This window comes from Sorex araneus, chromosome 6 (assembly GCF_027595985.1).
Source record: "Sorex araneus isolate mSorAra2 chromosome 6, mSorAra2.pri, whole genome shotgun sequence".
In the NCBI taxonomy this organism is placed as follows: domain Eukaryota; kingdom Metazoa; phylum Chordata; class Mammalia; order Eulipotyphla; family Soricidae; genus Sorex; species Sorex araneus.
This window is the reverse complement of record NC_073307.1, coordinates 121,426,896-121,447,395: the sequence shown is the minus strand read 5'-3', so window position 1 is coordinate 121,447,395 and position 20,500 is coordinate 121,426,896. Positions and strand designations below refer to the sequence as shown.

Below are 20,500 nucleotides of genomic sequence, written 5' to 3'. Positions count from 1 at the left end.
CCCTACATAGAATCTTTAGCTTTTCATTCAATAAACAAAGAAACAAAAAATCCCTGACAATTATTTTACTATCTCTTTGAAATTGTCACTACCACTGTAACAGTGGATCCATGACACAGTAGAAAATGTTACAGCTTCAGAACTAAGGAGACCTAGGCTTATGCAGGAAACTACAGCATCAGGTATTCTGACCCGTCTTTCTCTACTTCCACATGCCTCGGGAGAGGATCATAAGCTCTTTCTGTTCCATCTTTACCTACATCCCCAGATACTAGGTTGAATATTAACTCTAAGTGTTTCAGGCTTCATCAGTGAATTGCCCCCATACCTCCTCCCAGAGAAACTTACCATGTCTTGCTAATCCTCCTAATTTAACTAAGGTCTATCTTTAACCTTTCCTTTATATTTTACCTCTCATTGTAGCAGTTCCCCAAGTTAGTCTTGATTACTGATAAGCCAAAACTTTCTGGTAATTCTGAACTTTTTATTTGCAATGCTTTGTATGCAAATAAAAACTTTGTCTTTTATTTGTCAACTACCATGACAGGCTGTATGACCTTTGGGTCGCTTTGTATTTAAAGTATTGCTTTTCCATTACTCCTATAGCCTTTTTATATTGAACTACACAGCAATGTTCTTTGGTTAAACACAGAAAGACCATCAATGCTATGCTCCTAATATTTGACTAAACTATATATATTTCTGGACATAATTACTTGGTCATAATTTCTTGACTTAGGCCTCAGTTGCTGTAGCTCCTGACACCCCACAAGGGAGTGGCAAAGCTACCCTGACATCGAGATGGGACATTCTAGAAAGCATAAATGAGCGATCTTGATGCAAGCTGCTATGACTTAAGAGACAGGACCCCCATGGGGAAAGGACAAGCTGAAGTGGTGTGAAGACTTAGTCTGGGATTTACAGTAAAAGCCTTGCTTGCTCTCAGCCCAAGTAACTAAGTGCTAAAAGCCCTGCTTGCTCTCAAACCAGAGAACTAAATGCATGCTCTGTGAGCCCCTGGATGCCATCAGTGCTGGATGTTCAGTTGTTTTAGTTTTTACTTCTTGATGGGTTTTCTCTGGCACTAGATCTCAGAACAAAGAGCAGATCAGGCTTTATCTGACCATCAGGCTCACAGTGTACTGCAGCAATCATGTGAACTGTCAGGGAATCATTTGGACCCTGAAATGATTTCTATTCCTTTTTTAAAAAAATTGAATCTCCCAGTATCCAATTTGTTCTCTATCTCTCTTTTTGGGTATTTTGGTTTGCAATAGGGGTATTGAGTGGCCATCATATTCAGTCTCTAGTCTACTTTCAGCACACATCTCTCTTCCCGCGCGGGATCTCCAATCACATTTTACAGATCTGTTTTCTATCTGGGCTGCCTTTCCCACAGCATGTGAGGCAAGCTTCCAAGCTATGGAGCCAACCTCCTGGGTACACTATTATTCTTGGGTGTTAGTCTCCTAATCTGTTATTTTATATTCCACAGATGAGTGCAATCTTTCTATGTCTGTCCCTCTCTTTCTGGCTCATTTCACTAAGCATGATACTTTCCATGTTGATCCACTTATATGCAAAGTTCATGACTTCATCTCTTCTAACAGCTGCATAGTATTACATTGTATAGATGTACCAAAGTTTCTTCAACCAGTCATCTGTTCTCAGGCACTCGGGTTTTTTCCAGATTCTGGCTATTGTAAACAGTGCCGCGATGAGCATATAAGTGCAGAAGTCATTTCGGCTATACTATTTTGTTTCTCTGGGATATATTTCCAGAAGTGGTATTGCTGGATCAAATGGAAGCTCAATTTCTAATTTTTTGAGAAGCATCTATATTGTTTTCCAAAGGGGCTGAACCAGTCGGCATTCCCACCAGCAGTGTAGAAGGGTCCCTTTCTCCCCACATCCTCTCCAACAGTGGCTGCTTTTGTTCTTTTGGATGTGTGCCATTCTCTGTGGTGTGAGGTGCTATCTCATGGTTGTTTTGATTTGCATCTCCCTGATGATTAGTGATGCAGAGCATTTTTTCATGTGCCTTTTGGCCATTCATACCTCGTCCTTGGAAAAGTTTCTGTTCATTTCTTCGCCCCCCCCCCCCATTTTCTGATGGGGTTGGATGTTTTCTTCTTGTAGAGTTCAACCAGTGCTTTATATACCCCTGATATCAACCCTTTACTGGATGGGTATTGGGTGAATATCCTTTCCCATTCTGTATATTGTCTTTGTATTGTGGTCACTGTATCTTTTGCGGTGCAGGAGCTTCTTAGCTTAATATAGTCCTATTTGTTTATCTCTGTTTCCACTTGGTTGGTCAGTGGCATATAATCTTTGAAGATACCTTTAGCTTCAATATCATGGAGGGTTTTGCCAACCTTGATTTCGATGTGCCTTATGGATTGTGGTCTGATGTTGAGGTCTTTAATCCATTTTGATCTGATTTTGTGCCAGGTTGAGGTCTAAGCCCATTCTTTTGCTTGTGTGGTGGAGAATGGACACCAGTGGAGGAATGGGCTCTCAAACATTGTATGAGTGAAACACATGCACGAAAATATGTAAATCTGTAACTGTACCCTCATGGTGACTTATTAATTAAAAATAAATAATTTCTTTTAAAAAAGGCAGCTGAGATAGAGAAGGGAACACCAAGTAGAGGATGTTCAGAGGACTCATTTGGATTGAAAGATGCATGCCGAAAGTAGACTATAGAGGGAACATAATGGCCACTCAATACCTCTAGTGCAAACTACAACACCCCAAAGGAGAGAGAACAAAAGGGAATGCCCTGCAGCAGAGGCAGGGTGGAGTGGTCAGGGATGGGGTGGGTATGGTGGGAGGGATACTGGGAACATTGTTAAAGAAGAATGAGCACAGGTGGAGGGATGTAAAATGTCACTGTATAACTGAAATGCAAACATGAAAGTTCATAAGTTTTTAATTGTACCTCACGGTGATTCACTAATAAAAAGGTGTTTTTTTTTAAAAAAAAAATGAATCTCCATCAGATGCAGTTACAGGGTTATACATGATTTATTGTAAATGGATAGACATGGAGAGTATCATGCTGAATGAAATGAGTTAAAAGCTGAGAGACAGACATAGAATGATTGTATTTACCTGTGGGATATAAAAAAAGCATATTATGAGAGGAATCATTTGTATTCTTGTTCCTGCCCTAAGGGCTGCCACTTCAGTGCTGCTGATTTGCTCTCTCAGGTGTATGATCGGCCAGAGCTCCACTCCCGCACATGTACCACAGCCCACCACCTGGCCCTGAACTCCTCCCAGCATCACTCAGGACCTACTAGGAGGTAGGTATGGCCTCCGTGGAAGGGGGCGTGGTCTCCGCAGCAAGGGGCATGTCCTCTTGGGCTGAAGGTATTTTTCTTTTTCCAGAACTCTGGAATCACATCTCAATCTCCATTTCCTAATTCTGTGGAGAACATTCTGGCTATCTCAAACACAATAAGCCAATATTCCACTAGCTGATTCCAACTTCACCAAAATTCCAGTGATCACAAGAAGCTGTACAAGCCCAATATAAAAGAACACAACGTTTGAAGCTTCACTAGAGGCCTCACATAAGTCAGAAAGGACCACGAAAGAGGAAGGTGGTATTCTAAAAGCAAAAAGGGGGACTACCACTGACTGAGCTCATCCAGAATCCTTTCTCACAATGAGAGTGGAATACTGATATTGAACTGAAAGGTCCCACCTCCATACTACACTACTTCATACACTACAAAATGAAGAAATGGCACAAATCATCAACGAGGAGAGGATGAAGAGAAGAATTCAGACGCCTCAACAGGGGTTATCCACATATACGATCTCCTTGATAAAGAATACAGAGAGGAAATGTTGAAGATATTGAATGAATTCAAAGAAACGGTGGAACAGTCATCCAGTAAATTAAAGGAGAACATGAAAGAAACAGTGGAACTTGTAGCCAGAAAATACATGAAGAAATGAGAGTATAAATAAGAAAGTTAAAAATATAAATGTCACTAAAAAAGGATTCAGTAGATAAAATAAAAAACTCAGTGAGTGCCCTAAACAGTAGAATGGCTACAGCCGAAGACAGAATCAGTGAATTTGAAGATGAGTTGCAGAAAGCTAACAGGCAACAACAAACAATGGGAAAAGACTGCAAAATATTTCTAGGGTGAATCAGAGAACTAGGGGATGAATCCAAAAGGAACAACATAAGAATCATCAGAGTACCAGAAGTACAGGGAGGCAACCCCAGTGAAAGAGCCACAGTTAAAGATATTATTGCTGAGAAGTTCTCATAGCTAGAGAATGCAGGCATCCAGATCCAAGTGCCTGAAGGGTGCCAGCTAAAATAGACTCTAGTAAAAAGACTCCAAGACATCTCATAATCAGAATGACGGATGCCGCGGATAGAGACAAAATATTGTGAGCAGCAAGGTCAATGAAAGAAATCACATTTAAAGGAGCACCACTTTGATTTACAGCAGACTTATAAGAGGAAACCTTCCAAGCCCAAAGACAGTGGTGGGATATAGTGAAATAACTCAATGAAATTAACGCCTCAACGAGATGTTTTATCCAGCTAAACTCATTCAAAGTCGAAGGAACAATACACTATTTCATGGATAAATAGCAGCTCAGGAACTTCAAAAACTCAAAAACCAAACTTAAAAGGACTAAAGGGGCTACTTTAAGACATGAAAAATCCCTACAAACAGAACAAACCTCTACAAAAAGATGGCACAAAACCAAATGACAATAATCTCTCTCAAGATCAGTGGTCTGAATGCACCAATTAAGAGACAGAGTGGCAAAATGGAATCAGAAACTGAACCCGACATTCTGCTGCCTACAAGAAACACATCTGAACAGTCAGAGCAAACACAGACTCAAAGTCAAAGGATGGAAAACAATCCTTCAAGCAAACCACTTCCTCATAAAACCCATAGTGGCTGTACTAGTATCTGACAACATAGATTTAAGATTGACTAAGATTATAAGGGACAGTGGAAGCCATTTTTTAATAATCAAGGGGTATGCACAGCAGGAAGAAACCACACTCCTAAACAGATATGCACCTAATGAGGGACCAGCTAACTAATTAAAACAACTGCTAACAAATTTTAAGGAGGACATTGGTAGAAACACAATAGTAGTTGTAGACTTCAACACCTCCTTATTACCTCTGGATAGATCAACAAGGCCAAAATTCAGCAAGGAAACCCTGGCTATGAAGGAAGAAATAGAAGAGAGAGGGCTAATAGATCTATATAGGGATTTAAATCCCCCCGCCCAAAAAAAAAAGAATACTACGCTTTCTTTTCCAGTGCATATGTGTAAATTCACAAAGTAATCCTCAGTGGCTGCTGCTGCTGCTGGACACGTGTGTGCTTTCAGCGGCCCTGAGCCACCTCCCCGCCTCCCCACCTGTCCAGGGCTCCCCAACAGAGACACAGAGGAACTGTGAGATGGGAAAGCTGGGGGCCACAGTCTGATGGTGAAAATGGCCGATTTAATGCAGAGCTGCCAGCATGCTTATAGAACATCTGAAGGGGGGTTTAGGTAAGGACAAGTGTGATTGGTCATTTACATAGGTAAACATTTGGCTGAGGAAATTATCTTGGGGAGATCAACTCAAGAAGACACTCTGTCTCCCAGGGACAACTTCATTGCTTTTATCTTTCCTTCTAGTTGTATTAATTATCAATACTTGTTGTTGTTTGAATAAATACAGTAAGAGACAAAGATCCCAACACTAAGTTCTCTGGGCTGAGAGCAAGCAAGGCTTTTAACACTTATTACTCTGGGCTCTGAGAGCAAGCAAGGCTTTTAACACTTATTACTCTGGGCTCTGAGAGCAAGAAAGGCTTTTACCGTAAACCCCAGACTAAGTCCTCAGGACAGTTCAGTGTGTCCTTCCTCATGGGGATATAGTCTCTTAGGTTGTAACAGTTTGCATCAAGACCATGCATTTATGCTTTCTAGAATGTCCCATTTCAATGCCGGGTAGTTTTGCCACTCACCATAGGTCCATCCCAGTCCCACGGCGGGACCTCCCATTTGGAGTGTTAGAAACTACAGAAACTGAAGCCTGAGTCAAGTAGTTATGACTATGCCCAGGAGTAGATATATTTCAGGGTCAATCAGCTCCCAAATATTAGGAGCATAGCATTAATGGTCTGTGTTTAACCAAAGAACATTGCTCTATACTAAAATATAAAAAGGCTATAGGGGAAATAGAAAAGCAGGTACAAACATACAACACTTTAAATATAAAGCAGTACAAATACAAGTTCAGAATTACCAGAAAGTTTTGGTTACAAGTAATCAAGACTGACTTGTGGAACTGTGACAATGAGAGGTACAATACAAGGAAAAGTTGAAAATAAACTTTAAGTAAGTTAGGGATGCTAGCAAGGGCATGTTAAACTTCCCAGGGAAGAAGAAAGGGGGCAATTGACTGATGAACCCTACATCCACTATCATGAACTACATCCACTGCCCAGGCACTGCCACGCTCCAGGCCGCTTTCCTGACACTTGGGCCGAACCTCACAAATGAGTGAAGCCCCAAAAAACCAGGTTCAACGAGACCCAGAAACAAGATCCTCTGCCTCCTCCAATCTCTGGCGTCTGAGGGAGGGGGTCAAACCCAGATGCCCCACCCTACCCAAGCCAGATAAGTACCTCACTGGCCGATTGGTTAGATTATAACCAATTTAGGGATGTTAACAAGGGCATAGTAAGCTTCTCTGGGAGGAGGAAAGGAGCAATTCACCCCTGAAGCCTAAAACACTTAGGGTTGATATCCAACACACATGGAACATTTTCCAAGATAGACCATGTGCTGGGACACAAAACATAGAATCTCAATAGAATTAGGAAGATAGAAATTGTATCAACAATCTTTTCAGGATGCACTGAAGATAGAAATTAATCATTCACAGACGCTAGAACCAAATCAAACACCTGGAAATTGAACAACTCAATGCTGAACAATGAGTGGGTTAGGGTGGAAATCAAGGAAGAAATCAAAAGTTACCTGGAAACAAATGAGAATGAAGACCTGAGCAACCAGAATTGTGGGACACAGCTAAAGCCATGTTACAGGGAAAATTTATAGCTCTACAAACATTTTTCACAGAAGGAGAAAGAGCTTATATGGTTTCAAAGCTCAACATCTTAGAAAAAGACCTACAAAAAGAGCCCAAATCAGGAAGAGGGAAAGAAATAGTAAAACTTAGAGCAGAAATGAATGACATGGAAACCCAAACAATCTGAAAGATCAATGAAACCAAGAGCCGGTTCTTTAAGAAAATAAACAAGATTGATAAATCACTAGCAAGACTCACAAAGAAAGAAACAGAGAGAACCCTAATAAACCAAATCAGAAATGAAAAGGGGACATCACAACAGAAACCAAAGAAATTCAAAAGATCATCAGAAAATACTTTGAAAGTCTGTATGCTATGAAAGAAGAGAATCTAGAATAAATGAATAAATTCCTGGATTCCTATAATCTCCCAAAGCTGAACAAGAAGTTTTGGAATACCTGAATAGACCTATTACTATCAAGGAAATTGAAACTGTAATTAAAAGTCTTCCAAAAAACCAAACCCCAGATCCAGATTGATTCACTAAGGAATTCTTTCAACATTTAAAGAGAACATATAGTCAGTTCTTCTCAAGCTTTTCCAGGAAATTGAAGAAACAGAAATTCTTCCAAAGAGTTTCTATGAGGCACATATCTCCCTAATACTAAAACCAAACCAAAAAAGAAAATTACAGGCTGATGAACACAGATGCGAAGATCCTTAACAAAATATTAGCAAATAGAATCCAACAACTCATTAAAAAGATCATGCACCACTACCAAGTGGGATTCAAGGGATGCAAGGATGGTTTATCATTGGAAATCAATCAACATAATTCACCATGTCAACAAAGGAAAGATAAAAACCATATGATCATATCAATAAATGCAGCAAAAGCATTTGAGAAGATCCAGCACCAATTCTTGATGAAAACTCTCACTAAAATGGGTTTTAAAGGAATTTTCCTCAATATAGTCAAAGTCATTTACCAGAGGCTTATGGCAACCACTATCCTCAATGGGAAAAACTAAGAGCCTTCCCTCTAATATCAGGGACAAGATAAAGATGCCCACTCTCACCAATTCTGTTTAATATAATATTGGAAATACTTGCAATAGCAGTTAGGCAAGAAAAAGATATTAAGGGCATCCAGAAAAGAAAGGAAGAAATCAAGCTTTCAATATTTGCAGATGATATGATACCATAATTAGCAAACCCTAAATTCTCTACCAAGAAGGTCCTAGAAACAATAGACTTGTACAGAAAAGTCGCAGGCTATAAAATCAATACCCCCAAATCCATGGCTTTCCTAAACGCAAGTAATGAGAGAGAAGAAAGTGACATGAAAAAAGCAATCCCATTGAAAATCATGCCACAGAAAATCAAATACTTCGAAATCAGCTTAACTAAGGAGATCAAGGACCTGTACAAAGAAAACTAGAAAACACTACTTCATGAAATAAAAGAGGACAAGAGGAAATGGAAGCATATCCCCTGCTCATTGAATGGGAGAATTAACAGTGTCAAAATGGCAATACTCCCCAAAGCATTATATATATTCAATGCTGTCCCTATAGGATCACCCATGAATTCTTCAAAGAAATGAATCAAACACTCCTGAAATTCATATAGAACAACAAACCCCACAAGTAGCTGAAGAAAATTCTTAGGAAAAAGAAGATGGGAGGCATCACATTCCCCAAACTCAAATTATATTACAAAGTGGTAATAATTTAAAATCATGGTATTGGAACAAAGGCAGAGCCACAGACCAATGGAACAGGGTTGAATATACTTACTACACAAACTCTCAAATATATATTCATGTAATCTTTGATAAGGGAGCAAAAACTGTAAAATGGAGAAATGGAATTTTCTTTTACAAATGGTGTTGGTAAAATTGGACAGTTACATGCAAAAAAAATGGGCTCAGACCTCTACCTAACATCATGCTCAAAAGTCAGATCAAAGTGGATTAAAAGCCTCAAAATCAAACCAGATCCATAACGTACATTGAAGACAAGGTGGGCAAAATCCTCTATGACATTGAAGCTAAAGGTGTCTTCAAAGATGCCATGCCACTGGCCAAGCAAGTGGAAACAGAGATAAACAAATGGGTCTATCTTAAACTAAGAAGCTTCTAGACCCCAAAGGAAACAATGACCAGAATACAAAGACACTCTACAGAATGGGAAAGGATATTCACACAATACCCTTCTGATAAGGGGTTAAAATCAGGGATATACAAGGCATTTAAATCTACAAGAAAAAAACCTCCAACCCCATCATAAAATGGGGCGATAAAATGTACAGAAACATTCTTAAAAAAGAAATCCGAATGGCCAAAAGGCACATGAAAAAATGCTCTTCATCACTCATCAGGGAGATGCAGATCAAATCAACAATGTAATATCATCTCACACTACAGAGAATGGCACACATCCGAAAGAACAAAGGCAACCAACCAGTGTTAGTGTGATTCCGGCTAAAAGGAGACTCTCCTTCACTGCTGAGGGAATGCCGACTGGTTCAGACCTTTTGGAAAACAATATAGACTTTTCTCAAAAAAAAACTAGAAATTGAGCTCTTATTTCACCCAGCAATGCCACTACTGAGAATATATCTAGGACATTCAAAAAAATTATAGTAGAAATGACATCTGTACTTGTATGTTTATTGCAGCCCTGTTTACAATAGACAGAAACTGGAAGAAACCTGAGTGCCTGAGAAGAGATGACTGGTTAAAGAAACTTTGGTACATCTACACCATGGAATACTATGTAGCTGTTAGAAAAGATGAAGTTATAAAATTTGCGTATAAGTGGATCAACATGGAGAGTACAATGTTAAATGAAATGAGTCAGAAAGAGAGGAACAGGGGCTGGAGCAATAGCACAGCGGGTAGGCCATTTGCCTTGCACACAGCCAACCCGGGTTCGATTCCTAGCATCCCATGTGGTCCCCTGAGCACTGCCAGGGGTGATTCCTGAGTGCAAAAGCCAAGAGTTACCCCTGTGTATTGCTGGGTGTGACCCAAAAAGCAAAGAAAAGAAAAAGAAAAAAAAAGAAAGAGACATAGATGGATTGCACTCATTTGTGGAATACAAGGTAACAGAATGGGGGATTAATACCCAAAGATATTAGAGATAACATCCAGGAGGGTTGCTCCATGGCCTGGTGGCCGGCCTTTACATGCTGGGGGAAAAGCAGCTCAGATAGAGAAGGGAACACCAAGTAAAGGATGATTAACGAGCCTGCTCAGGATGGGAGATGTGTGCTGACAGTAGACTATAGACCAAACATGATGGCCACTTAATGCTTGTATTTCAAACCACAACACCCAAAAGGAGAGAGACAGCAAAAGGGAATGTGCCTGTCACAGAGGGGGGGTTGGATGGGTGTGGTGGTGGGGGAGATACTGGAAAATTGGTGGTGGAGAATGGAAACTGGTTGAGGATCAGTACTTGATCATTCTATGACTGAAACATAAGCACGAATGTTTGTAAGTCTGTAACTGTATTGTTAAAGCAGGCACGCAAGTAGATAGGATAGGGTCACCAGTGGCAATGAGTTCTTGGAAAGTAAGAAAACCAACCGATTCTAAAGCTGGTAAAACCCCAACCTTCTTAACACAGGAACTAAGGCCTAATAACACCTTTATCTGGCACCAAAATATTCCATGGAAGATCAGACCCCTCTCTGAAAAAAGATCCAATAGGAACAAAGCTCCAATAGGAACAAAGATAAGGAAAGGAATTTCAAAAACTATAATTAATACTCACACCTTTACACCCTTGGCAACAACCCTAGCAACAGACTCTTTCCTTGGTGGGAAGCCCCATATGGGACAAGTTGGGAGAAACCCTGTAAAAGCCAGTTTGAACATGGGAAGCATGTGCATATGTTGCCTGAATCCATGTGCTGTCTGTTCCCATGTGTTGCTGCCTAACACATGTAGTGCCTGAGTACATGTGTTGTCCAATGCCCCATCTCCCTTCCCCCCTCTTGAGATGAGCAGTTTCATGCATTTATAACTAATGCTGGGATTTTTACTGGAGCTTCCTCCCCGCTCTTCTCTCCCTTGAGTGCATTATTCTCATTCTCTCTCTCTCTCTCTCTCTCACCCTCTCCCCGCTTCTTTTCCCTCCTTCTCTCCCTCACATTCTTTAAAATTCCCAAATAAAATGTTATACTTCATTGCAGTCTCCTCCTGAAGTTCATTTCTATGAGGGAAAGGCAGGGACCAAAAAGGTCTGGATCTGGGCAAGGTCTCGGACTGATTTTCCTTTCCTGGAGGGGGCAAGATTCACAGTCCCAGATTTCCCCAACAGTTCATAGTGGTAGAGGTGGATAGAGACAAAATGACAGATTCCCTTCTCAGCTGCCATGTCTCTCCTCCCCACTTCACATAAGTCAGCCGTGGACCCCACTGGCATAATGTCTATATTCATGTATCATTGTATCACTGTCATCCCGTTGCTCATCGATTTGCTTTAGTGGGCACCAGTAACATCTCCATTGTGAGACTTGTTACTGTTTTTGGCATGTCAAATTAGCCACGGGTAGCTTGCCAAGCTCTGCTGTGCAAGTGAGATACTCTCGGTAGCTTGCTGGGCTCCCTGAGAGGGGTGGAGAATCAAACCTGGGTCGGCCACGTGCAAGGCAAACGCCCTACCCACTGTGCTGTAGGACAATTAATATGTGCTAAATAGGAGTCCTTTTAGATGTATTAAAAATATTTATAATATAGGTAATTTTCTCTTAATAAATTTTTATAGACTTTGTACTATAGATTTCAATGAGATTTTAGAAAATTTGTGCAAAATGCTCAAATATTTCCACATAGACCCTTATCTCCACCATCTGCACAAGATTTTTCTTCTTATTATACCTTTAACCAGTGGAATAATTTTAAATGGGTATTAATGTGCTTGTAAGCAGAAATTCATATATTACATGTTTTGGTTCACTCAGAGTGTTGTACAGTGATTTTGACAAGTGCAATCCTATCTTTACAGTATTACGTAATCTGGACCCAGCATGAATTATCTACTTATGTTTACTTTTTAAATTTACAGCCACGAAAGATTAGGAAACAAACTTTTAAGGATTTGACATTTTCCCCAGGTTTTTATAGGGTTTTATTTGGCTTTTTGGGTCACACCCAGCAATGATCAGCGGTTGCTCCTGACTTTTCACTCAAGAATCCCTTCTGGCAGTGCTCAGGGGGCCATATGGGATCCAGGTATCAAATTCAGGTTGGCCACATGAAAGGAAAAAACCCTCCCCACTGTACTATCCCTATGGCCCCTGTTTTTAATGAAATAATGTCATTTATAACAGTGTTCATATCTGTGTAACAAGGTAATGTGAGGTTTCTATCAATATATTAGAGGGATTATTAGGGGTGGCAGATCTCTGCCCGGGGGAGGCTCGGAGAAACAAAAGAACAAAACCAAGACAACTCTTTCTGCAAACACACAGGGTTTATTCAAGCCAATATAGCTATATAGGGTTTATTCAAGCCAATATAGCTATATCGGGACCTTCAACTGTGCCTGAATAGCGAGGCATAGCTGAAGGCCCCTCAAAAAAGCGAGCTGTTTTTATACCCTTTTGGGGGAGAACAGGGAAAATCACACATATTGGACCAAAGGAAATTACACCTATTACATTAGATCAAAGGAAATCACACCTATTGATCAAAGGGGATCACAGATAGGTCACTTAATTTGCTATTCTCAACATTTGTTGACTGTTAACTGTTTCCCTGCAAATGTTTGCTTACAGTTCCTAGGGCAGTTTGTTGACCCATTTGGTGACAGTTTCCTGCCCAGCGGTAGGTAGATCCTGGAAACATCTTTCAAAGCAGCCAAACAGTTACAAAGGCAAATTTAACCCTTAACCTGCCCTCCTCTTCAGGATAACCATTGTTTCCTTATGTTTTCTTCCTTATTTTTCTGTCTTCTCTCTATACAAATCAATTACACATAGACTCTATATCTTCACTAATGAAAGAGGAAGCCTCCATTTCTCCTTGCCAGCAGTTGCAAGCAGCCCCAATTTTGAACTCTCAGTTCCACATTTTTAAACACACCTGAAAATTGTTGGGCTCTTTCTGAGAAAGGGAACTCAACAATTGCCAAACATCATAGATTTGACACAAACTTTAGGCTTATCAAAAATTAGAAGCAATATATAACCCAAAGGCCCATGACTGAAGAACCCGGGAGGCCCACCTAGTCAGATAACACTACATGTAATCTTTGCCTTCTCTGTAACATCCTTGTCACTTGACCAGTAACACAAAGATGTGGTTTTCCTATAAACTCAACACAAACAAGCCATACTTAACTTAGTCTTATACTAAGTTCCTCCCCAGATATGGAGTTTCTCTTCTACTTCCCAGTATATTTTTAATTTTTCTGCCTCTAAGTCTGAGATCTTTCTTATGCAATATTCTCATTCCGGAAAATATTAAAGGAACTGGGAATCAGGATGAACCCAAAGACCTGCCATCATTGCTCCTGCATTGCTACTCATTCACATTTTCTTGAACAATGTTTCTATTTTTTGTTCAGGTTTTAATTTAAAAAGCTGCTCTTCTATTTATTTTTTCATTTGAGAAAATTGCTTTCATGCCATTGAAATCAATAACATTTTTAAAGACTATGTCTAGTTTATGGAAGGCAGTTCTTCTCACTCAATCTGAAATGTTTGAGCTTTATACAGGTGGCAAGTAAAAGCAGAAAAGAACAACTTGTTTTGCAATAGATTTACCGGTAATCAAAACAAACCCAAACTTCTTCTTGAACAAACCGTTGCCTTGTTCAAATACTCTGCCTATTATGGGTATGAGAACAAAAACCTTTTATACCTCCAGATGTAGTCATGTTCTCTCTTTCAGACTTTAGTCACATAGGAACCCAATAAGCCACTGCGTCAGCTCCATTAATATTAAGATAGTGGGAGATATTGGTCCTATACAGAGGCAGTGTATGTGTCCTTTTTTCAGCATTGAAATACAGAAGATGGACCTTCACCCATATATTCCTTAAGGATTCAAGAGGGTGAAAAGTCTAGGAAGGGAAATGTTGAACTCAGAGAATTAGGGAGTCTCTGATAATGTATATTGGGAAGAACATTGTTTGAATTTCAATCAACCCAAAGGCTTGAAAGATCCATTACCTGGAGGCAGAAAACTTTTGTGATGGAGAATTGTAGGCTCAGAGCATGGGAGTAGAGGCCCAGGAATGTCCCACAGGTGCAATAGGAACTCAAGAACAGACCACGAAAGATCAATGCTTTTCCCCAGTAAAAGACATTCAGGACAAAGGTAATTATGTAAAATATCCATTTAAAACCTTGCCCCAAATGTCTCTCTGGGCATTAATATTTGTCTTATATATTTATAAGAAAAATATATTTATGTTCTTTTGTGGAGACGCCTGTGTCCTTCTCTTGTTCATGTACTTTTTCTATCCCTCATTAATGTCACTTCAGTAAAACATGTTTTGGGCCAGAGAAATGTGACAGCATGTAGAGAGCATAACTTTCATGTGGCTGGTTCAGATTCTATCTCCAGCACCACAAGTGGTACCACGAGGATGCCAGGAGTGATTCCTGAGGAAAGAGTCAATAGCAAGCCGTGAGCCTGCCACAAGGTCCCAAATGAAATATTTTAGTTCTCTACATTCTCTGTCTGAGTTTACATGAATTTACTTACAAGATCTGTCATCTATTGCATATTATTCAACTTTTCTTTTAAATATTAGTGCATTCATCACATTTCTTATTAGTCCAAGTAAGATGATTCTTAATTTTCTACTGGTCATAGGTCTAGTATAATTATATGAGGAAAAATTAATTCTCTTGTTCAAACTGATGAATAAAAATAGAAATATACATTTGCCATTAGCTTGGAAGTTAGCTTGTGGTTGCCTGAGGCTCGTGCCAAACCAGAATGAGCTCGAGAGTCATCGATCAGGCAAAATCTTTGATTGAATATGATGTGGTCAATTTTGTTGTGGAACTGTCCACCAGGAAACTCCCATGTCCAACGTTCTGGAACTGTGTGTTATCATGTATGGTCTTTGTCAACATGATGAACTCAGACAGTCTCTCAACCTGTTCGCTCCATTCTAGGCCATGGGTCCCTATATGGAGTTCTCCAGTCGACTTTTTCAGTCCTATCTTGGCATTAAAATCACCAACAATGTTCTTGAAGAAGGTGTAATCTTCTTTATGGAACTTCTCCAGCTCCATGTAGAACTTCTCAATTTCTTCTTCATTGTAGTTGGATGCTGGTGCGTAGACAACGAAGATAGAAATTGCCCACAGTGAGCCACATCTATTCAAATGTAATCATCTGATTCAGGTTGTTAGGCATTTGAATGAATAATTGCGCATGGCCAAGTTCATGTTTACAAGGAGACTGACACCACCAACACCTCTGTTGTCGCATGTTCTGAGACAAAGTTCTTCTCCATTATCAAAAATGGCGTGATGTGATTGATGTCTTCTCATTTCGGTCAGACCAATGATGTAATCATTGATCTTCTGAGCTTGCACCATCAGGTCCTCAATGGATGCTTCCAGTGCCAGCGTACATGCATTGAAAGTGTAGACAGTCATTTTAGTCTTTCTTTGTTTGGGTAGTCTAGTTTGTCCCTGAGATTTTATCAGCCTCTCCTTGCTCATCCTTTTTAATGCTGTCATATTGGTTTTTTTTTTTTTCGATGTCAGGCAAATGAGTCCCATTGTTGTTACTGTGTTTGGCATATCGAATATTTCACGGGTAGCTTGCCAGGCTCTGCCGTTGGGTGGGGTACTCTCGGTAGCTTGCCAGGCTCTCCGAGAGGGATGGATGGAGGCTTTTAGGGCGGACTCCAATTGCCTTTAGATGTGTTCCCATGGTTGACACCATATTTGAAGCCCATCAAATATGGTGTGAAAATTGTGGAAAATGGGTATTACGTGTTTTATGTTGTGTCAGAAAAGTGGACTGGAGTGTGGCGGTGGCTGGGTAGTGGAAGTCTGCTGGTGAGGTATTTATCTGGCATCCTTAGGATGGGTTGTCTTGGTTTGATCCCTGGGGTGGGGCGCCAGAGATTGGAATTTATCCATTTCTTCTAGGTTCTCTTGTTTTGTGGTGTACAGATTTCCAAAGTAGGCTCTGATGATCTTTTGGATTTCTTTTGTTTCTATTGTGATATCCTACTTTTCATTTCTGATTTGATTTATTCTGGTTCTCTCTCTCTTTCTTCATGAGTCTTGTTAGTGGTTCATCAATCTTGTTTATTTTCTCAAAGAACCAGCTCTTGGTTTCATTGATCTTTTGGATTATCTTTTGTATTTCTATGTCATTGATTTCTGCTCTAAGTTTTATTATCTCTTTCCTTCTGCCTTGTTTGGGCTCCTTTTGTTGATCCTTTCATAAAATCTTGAGCTGTGAAGTCAGTTTATTTATGTGGGCCCTTTTTTCCTTGCTGAGAAATGCTTGAAGGGCTGAAAAATTTCCCCTTAAATATATGGAACACTTCACGAATTTGAGTGTCATCCTTGCGAGGGGCCATGCTAATCTTCTCTGTATCATTCCAATTTTAGTATCTGTGCTGCCAATGCAAGCACGGTGAGTATCATGTTAAGTGAATTGGGTCAGAAAGAAAGGGGCAGACTAAGAATGACTGAACTCATTTGTGAAATATAAAATAACATAATATGAGACTGACACACAACGACAGTAGACACAAGAGCCAGGAATTTTGCTCCACAGTTAGAAGCCTGCCTCATGAGCTGGGAGATAGGGCAGCTGAAATAGAGACAATGATAGTTGGAGGGATAATTCCGGATGGGAGATGTGTGCTGAACAGAGATTGGGACCAAACGATATAACTTCTCAGTATATATACTGCAAACAATAATAGCCCAAAAGTAGAGAGAGATTATGGGGTAAATTGCCTGTCATAGAGGCAGGGAATGGCTGGATTGGGGGGGGGGATACTGAAGAATTGGGGGTGGAAGATGTGGACTGATGGAGGGATGGTGTTCGATCACTGTATGACTAAAACTCAAACATGAAATCCTTGTTACTGTATTACAGGGTGATTCAATAAAAAGAAACAGTATATTCTTAACAAAAAATAATATTAACTTAGAAGCCATTCCAAATTAATGTATGCTATTTTTATACAGCTACATAGGAGCTGATTGTTAATACAGATTGCAAGTTATTCAGTGTGTTGGACACATTAACTTTTGGTGATGATACTATAAATAATTCTACATGTGCAAATTTTGTATTATGTACTTGTTATGTGAACAAACATATTTTTAAATCAACAAATACATAAGAAACTAAGGGAGGAAAATGTATGACATTTATATGTCATTATACGTATTTTAAATGGCCATAAGTGCTGATTCTGTCAAATTTCACTTCTACCAATATGTCTTAGAATGTCTCATCCCACATTATTACCACAGGTGACAAAGTAATGGTTTACACTTTTATTCTTCAGGGAAAATATGCAATTGTGAGAAATTACAATTTACATTTAACTCATTGTAAATTGTGATATTTCACTCTTTCTGGTGTCCATACTAGGTTTATTTTGCATATAATTCAATTTCCCTGAAGAGTATTAGTATAATATTTAAAATTCAATTCAATTCAATTTCTGAAAAATTCTAAATATCCTGCCATACTCTAAGATAGTACATATAAAGAAAAATGATTTCCCACTTTAAACTTGAAATAAAAAGATGTATACATGTCATTTAAATCAGTAATAATAGTAAAACAATTAAGATAGAAATGAAATTAATTAAGATGCAAATGAAAAGAATTGAGATGCAAATGACCATTTGCTTTTACTTGAATTTGCTTTCACTTGAACTATCTTCTGGCATCACTCAGTCTGACTAGTGAATGTAGGTGAATTCCCTTCTCCATCCAATGATAGTGAGACTCAAAGTTTTACTTCTTGAAAATATTTTGTAGCTAAAATAGGATAAAACCTGAATTTGAGACCCAAATCAGAGAACTCCAAGTCCAGTGCATTTTCACTGACATATAATCCTCCAAGGTCTCAGAACACCAATGTATGATAAAATAGACTAAAGTATGCTCTTCACACACTGTACAAAAAAATTAAACTGCAGCTTCTGGAAACAGGATCAGTAGATTATATATCAGTTGACAAATTCTGTGGCCAATGAAAGGGAAAATTATTAGGAAGATGCATGACTTATTGCCTTGATAATTCAAAATTTTAAAGTCAGATAGAGAATGAATCTCATATAAGGAATGTGCACTTTATTCCTAATTATAAACCTTCACAGAGACAACTGACATTGATTTCTGTTGCTGTTCACACAAGGGTGTCAGTGAGAGAATTCCTAAGAACCACTAGGAGGGAAGTGTACTGGATGAGGGTTGAGATGTAGGAGGTAAGGTAGAGGTTTGATCTAATGCTGAGACACATCCCCAGAGTTGTCAGGACACACCAAAGACATTGTGGTAGCATTTGACATCAGGTCTCTGAACAGGAACTCATGGGAGCTCTTGAGAAACTTGATAAGCCTTCCTCTCACGAACTTCCTTCTGAGGGCTTGTCTGAGGGGCAGAGAACTTGCAAAACAAAGGAGAGTCACCATAAGGGTACAGTTACAAATTTACCCCTCTTTATGCCTGTGTTTCCCTCATACAATGTTCGAGAACCCATCCCTTCACCAGTGTTTATTCTCCACCACCAAGGAACCCAGTATCCCTCCCACCCTACAATCCCCCCCACGCCGCCTCTGTGGCAGGGTATTCCATTTTGTTCTCTCTCTCATTTTGGGTGTTGTAGTTTGCGAAATGGGTATTGAGTGGCCATTGTGTTCAGTCTCTAGTCTACTTTCAGCATGAATCTCCCTTCTTGCGCTGGATCTCCAACCACATTTTACTAGGTGTCCCCTTCTCTATCCAGGCTGCCTTTCCCCCAGCATGGGAGGCCAGCTTCCAAGCAATGGAGCCAACCTCCTTGTATTATATTCTATTATTCTTGGGTGTTAGTCTCCTACTCTGTTATTTTATATTCCACATAAGTGCAATCTTTCTATGTCTGTCCCTCTCTTCCTGACTCATTTCACTTAGCATGATACTTTACATGTTGATCCACTTATATGCAAAGTTCATGACTTCATCTTTTCTAACAGCTGCATAGTATTCCATTGTATAAATGTACCAAAGTTTCTTTAACCAGTCATCTGTTCTTGGGCACTCGGTTTTTTTTTTTTTTTCAGATTCTGGCTATTGTAAAAGTGCTGCAATGAACATATAAGTGCAGATGTCATTTCGACTATACTTTTTTGTTTCTCCGGGATATATTCCCAGAAGTGGTATTGCTGGGTCAAATGGGAGCTCAATTTCTAATTTTTTGAGAAGGGTCCATATTGTTTTCCAAAAGGTGTGAACCAGTCGGCATTCCCACTAGCAGTGTAGAAAGGTCCTTTTCTCCCTACATCCTCTCCAATATCGGTTGCTTTTGTTCTTTTGGATGTGTGCAAATCTCTGTGGTGTGAGGTGCTATCTCATAGTTGTTTTTATCTGCATCTCCCTGATGATTAGTGATGCAGAGAATTTTTTCATGTGCCTTATGGCCATTTATATCTCTTCCTTAGAAAAGTTTCTGTTCATTTCTTCGGCCCATTTTCTGATGGGGTTGGATGTTTTCTTCTTGTAGAGTTCAACCAGTGCTCTATATGCCCTTGATATCAACTCCTTATCAGATGGGTATTGGGTGAATATACTTTCCCATTCTGTATATTGTCTTCGTATTGTGGTCACTGTATCTTTTGCGGTGCAGAAGCTTCTTAGTTTAATATAGTCCAATTTGTTTATCTCTGTTTCCACTTGGTAGGTCAGTTGCATGTCATCTTTGAAGATAACTATAGCTTCAAAATTGTGGAGGGTATTGCCGACCTTGTCTTCGTTGTACCTTATGGATTGTGGTCTGATGTTGAGGTCTTTAATCCATTTTGATCTGATTTTTGTGCATGGTGTCAGGTCGAAGTCTAAGCCCATTCTTTTACATTTGGTTGTCCAGTTATGCCAGCACCAATTGTTGAAGAGGCTTTCCTTGCTTCACTTCATGTTTCTTGCTTTCTTATCAAAGATTAGATGATCATACATTTGAGGTTGTGTGTAGGGATATTCTACCCTATTCCACTGGTCTGTGTCTCTGCCTTCGTTCCAGTACCATGCTGTTTTAACTGTTACCGCTTTGTTGTAAAGTTTGAGGTTGGGGAGGGTGATGCCTCCCATCATCTTTTTCCCAAGAATTGTTTTAACATAGTTGTTCCATATGAATTTCAGGATTGCTTGACTCATTTCTTTAGAGAATTTCATGGGTATTTTAATAGGGA

At 39.6% G+C, this 20,500-nt stretch overlaps 1 non-coding gene across 1 annotated transcript; it reads right to left on the bottom strand.

Moving 5' to 3' along the window:
- Positions 1 to 16,614: 16,614 nt before the first annotated feature.
- LOC129406194 (U6 spliceosomal RNA) lies at positions 16,615 to 16,720 on the bottom strand. Its single transcript, XR_008630857.1, has one exon. It is a non-coding gene; the product is annotated as a U6 spliceosomal RNA (small nuclear RNA).
- Between the last annotated feature and the right edge of the window lie 3,780 nt (positions 16,721 to 20,500).